Here is a 4,755-nt window from a genome sequence, read left to right on the forward strand (position 1 = left end):
TGGGTGAATCAAGGCTGAATGCAGCCCTGCGAGGCTTAGTGCAAGCCTTCCATTCCCACCTGTCTGCGGGGAACTCCCTCTGCAGCTTTGCAATGCTGCTCCCCTGGTGCTAAAAGCAGCCCTCGAAGCCAACCCGTGGGGATGCAGTCCCGAATACCCCCAAAAATCCTCAACCCAAGTTAGGCTTTAAAATCCGCCAGGGGAATGCTGAGGGTGGGCAGGAGCCACCGAAGCAAGAGGGGTGTTTGTCCCTGAGGGCTTCAGCCTCCCGAATGGGAAATGCGGCAAAGGCTCCGAGTCGGTGCATAACTTTGTGTGTGCGTCAGCGCGTGTGACAGCATCCCTCTTGGAAACGCTGTCAAGTACACAGCTGTTTAGGACCGCCGAAAGTAAAAACAAAGGTTCCCAAGTGGTACGTGCATTTCACTTCTGTGCAGCAGTCATGAAACAGGGAGGAGAGAGCCAACCCGAAAAAAGGGGATCAAACGGCGATTTACACAGCCCTTCCAAATATTTTAGCATCATGACACAAATGGTGATGTATAACAAAAATATCTGCTTCAAAGCCTTCAGATTAAATCCCACATCCTTATTTTGATTCAGGGACTTCACGAAGTACATACTTCAGGCGATTCTGCTCGGCGCTTGCACTGGAGGGCATCCCAGCCCCTGGCAGCAGTGTGCCTGTGCAGGGCAGCCCACGGGTGGAAAGGGGCAGTGCTGTGGGGAGAGGCTTGCAAAGAGACTTGAAAACAACTCAGCTGGGGCCAATTCCTGCGGGTGTCCCCAGGCAGCGCCGCGGGAGCAGCCCCGCACCCATGGGTGCACGCGGGGCCGTGCCTGGGAGGCGCCCAGGTCCCAGCCCTGCACCCCTGCAGCTTGTTCCTCTGGTCACTCAGTGCCGCGGGGTTTCTCGTGGGGCTGATTTAATCCTGCTTGCTTCAGAGAGGCCCAAGCACCTGCGGGATCATCCTGGCAAAGCTCGGCGTGCACCAGGCAGCTGGCCCTTTCCTCCTCCCCGCTTTTCAGAGGCAGCGGGTCCACGGGGCCTCCCGATCCCAGTGGCCACGGCAGCAGAAAGAGACAGCGGAGCCCGGAGGACAGAGTTGAAGCTTCTGCAATGCCCAAACGTCTGCTGGAACTTATCCAGGCTTTACGGATTAGTTTAAACACCCATTAGTATGTTCCCTAAAGCGCCGTGATTCATCCACAGTGATTCGATTCAGCTACAGCCTTTCATCTCCCTTGAATGTGGCATTTGCCTAAATCACGTGGGCTTTTTGTGCTGCTATGTTACACCTACGGGTCCAGCTGTTCCCTCCTGGCCACCTCCTAAATAGTGCCGTCCTGCCTGAAGAGCACCGGGTGCCTGCACAGCACCTGCTCCCTTTGGACAAGGTGCAATTCCGCCACACCGTGCCCGTTCCCCGCAGCCTGCCAGCAACCCCCTCTCCTGGGGGCTGTGGTTTTCCCGTCCCGATTATCGCCTCGTGCAGCACCAGCCACCTTCGTCGCTCGTGGCGAGGAAGGGCAGGATCCGTGCGCTCACCTCCAGAAGGACGGGGTGTCCGCAGGAGCAGCCACACCGAAAGCAGGGGGTCGCGGTCGGTGGGCTGTTCCCAAGCTGTATGGCCCCCTCGTGTCCCAGAGGGGGGTGATTGTTTCACCTCAGTGCTTTGCAGCGAGGGTTTTTTTTTTCTTTTTTGCTGTAGTTCTGGATTTTCTCTGCCTCAGCTATCCCAGCCTGGGAAGTTGCCGCTCGTGGTGCCAAACGCCGCCCCGTTGGGTTTATTAGTGCTGAGTGTAAAACCTTGGCAAAGACGTTCACCATCAGGTCTGCAGAAACCCTGCCGGATCTGGTGCCTTCCAGGCAGATGGGCCTTATTAAGAGCTGTCACGCCGCTAACAGCACCTGACAGCTCTCGGTCCTGCTTCCCAGGGCTCACTGGTGTGCAAGGCAGTGACCTGAGCGAGAGCAGAGAGACAGAAGGGTTTGGCTGCCCAGCCCGAGGGAGATGCCTCCCTCCTCTCTTCAGGCAGGCTGGGATTTCTCCTCCAGCCCACGGGCTGTGTCCATACGGGCACCCCATCACCATTCCTCTGCAGAGCCTTAAACGAGAGTTGGGGCGTGCCAGGGGCTCTGCCTGGCACCGTCACTGCTCAGCCAGGTGTCTTTTTGGAGCTTCCCCCACCCTCATCCCATTTGCTCTGGCCTCCTTGCCACCTTCTTCAGCCCTCCTCCTCCCCCTCCTGCCTCCCGTTTCCTGCCAAAGCCCTCCTGGAGGCACCCAAGGTCGTTGGATGAACCATCTCTGACAGCACCGCCCGCCTGAGGTTGCACGTGAGACGTTGACAGCCTCCAAGTCTCCAAACAGTCTCCAGGACCACTTTTCTGTGTATTTTAGTGAGCGTGTGATTTTTCCACTATATTGTTTACTCGGGTTAAGATAACTGCCGGGAACACTGACATGGCAGCCTGCAGCACAAACTTCTGAACGTTTCGGTAGCATAATATCACACCAAGATAGGCACGGCACCTTGCGTGAGGCTGTGCTGCAGCATCCCTCTCATCTTCGGTCAGCCAGGAATTCATTCTGGGGAGCCCTGCACCTGGGGTACGGCTGGAAATAGGTGGTGTTACCCCGTGCTGCCCTGCCCCGGGGCATTTTGGCTGCACGTACATCCATGCCTGCAGATCTCTGCTGCTAGCTGATGGTAACTCAGTGGTGCCCTGCTCCAAGCCACCACGCTTTCATTGTTGTCACCACCTCCTGCAGATACCTCAAGGGTGCGGGATGGGAAGGCAGGGCTCTGCTGACATCCCACTGGCACGCACAGTTGCTCGTGTTCCTCACCCTGGTGGCCCCGTGCCAGCGCCTGGAGGGGCTCCGTGGCTCCCAGGCTCTGCACATCCCCGCTGGCCCAGCGTGGGTTCCTCCTCCGCCCCAGCACATCGCACCTCCGGGGAGAGGGAGGCTTCGCGCAGCCCCTGACTCACTCGCACCATCTTTCCCCGACAGCTGGCACCGGTTCTTGGCTCCGTGCAAGGAGCCGGGGCTGGGAGAAGCGGTGCAGCCTGCCTTGGAAAGCTGGCACTGGCACTGCTCAGCCTCTTCCCTGTGACTGCACCGTTGCAGCTCTCACTTGCTGTACGCCAGAGCTCTAGCATTGGATGTGCCAGCCCCCCAGACTGCAAAATCAGAAATATTTCACCCTCTGGAATCTGATCCTGCCTAAAAATGACATCCTTTGGGCAGGCACGGGAGCAGGGGGCCTTGCAGGAGGACTACAAGCACTCGGAGATGGGGTCGGTGCGGCACCGAACGCCTGCTGACGGGTGCCGCAGAGGGCGCGTGTCACCAGTGGTTCTTGCAGTGGGAGTGCAGCTCCCAGTGCTGCAGGGGACACATGGCGTGACCCAGCCACTGCCCAATGCCAAACCTGTCACGAACCACTGGCCAAAGGCGTGTGTATGGAGCCCAGCGTGCCAGGACAAAGAACTTAGACGAGGAACTGAGAGCGGTGGGAATGGCTGGGGAAGAGGTGCAAGCAGTGAGGCAGGGTCGGGGATGGGGACGGGGACGGGGACGGGGATGGGGACGGGGATGGGGATGGGGATGGGGATGGGGATGGGTGAGCAGTGCAGGAGCCTCCACCAGCTCCTAACCAGGCACTGTGGGCATCACCAAGCAGTCAGGCTGGGAGAAGATCACTCGGTTTGCACAGAAGTTCTTTGGGAAAACACGGTTAATTAAAATGGACAGGTTTTAATGGGCTCAGCTGCCTGGGAGCAGAAGAGGAGAGCTGCTGGGGGGGGACGACCCCAGGGTGCTGGGCTGTTTGGAGGCCTTGCTGTCCCAGTGAGCAGGATCCCTCCTCCTGCTCACCCACGGCTCCATTCAGCCATGGGCCCTTACCTACGCGGTGGCAGGGAATGGGACATTTGGGCAGTGCTGGCATCTCCCAGTTCTGCGGCCGAGGGGCATCCCTCTGCCTGGCATTTTCTAATTTTGAGCCAAATCTGTCACTCTTCAAGCCTCCCAGCAGGTCTTGCTGTGAGTTAATATAATGCTGGCGACCGCCTGTGGGCAGGAGTGAGAGAGTGTCCTCCTCGCCGGCCCGGCCACTGCCAGAGCGCAGAGCAAAAGCTGCAAGGAAAACCCAGCCTGGAAGTTTCCCGAGCGTTTTGTTTCCCTCTGAAAATTTCCCCATTCTCCTTAATACCTTGGAGGAGGGTGGGAGGGCAGGCAGACGGCTTCCCAAGCAGCCCACCCGCCTGCAGACCACGAGCTGGGGCCGCGGGGACGGGGATGCCACAATAAGGCTTTCCTTGCTTCCGTGCCAGGGAGCCAGACTGATGGGACTGCTCGTTATCCACCCTAATTGTTTTATCCTGATTACTTGCTGACAACTTGGTGTGCCAGTGCAACAGCAGGTGAGGAGGGCAGGGTGTTTCCATCCTTTGTAGGAGCAGCCCTTGGACTCTCGGGTGATGGCATGCAGTGCCCTGGGCCGTAGCAGGAGGCGGATGGGACACGTCCCCTGGTGGGACATTGCCCCTTTTCCGCCTGGCAGCGCGGCGTGTCAACGGGAGGGACAGCTACACCCAGCTGATGTCCTCTCCTGAGCCCTGCCGTGCTGCAGAGCGTGTCAACTGAGCTCGACGTGGCCGATGCAGCCCAGCCCCAGGTGACAGGCAGCCAAGGGGGTGGTGGTGGGGACCTTCAGGGTGCTGGGGACATCGCAGAGCAGAGG

Source organism: Anser brachyrhynchus (assembly GCF_964034855.1).
Source record: "Anser brachyrhynchus genome assembly, chromosome: 9".
NCBI lineage: Eukaryota > Metazoa > Chordata > Aves > Anseriformes > Anatidae > Anser > Anser brachyrhynchus.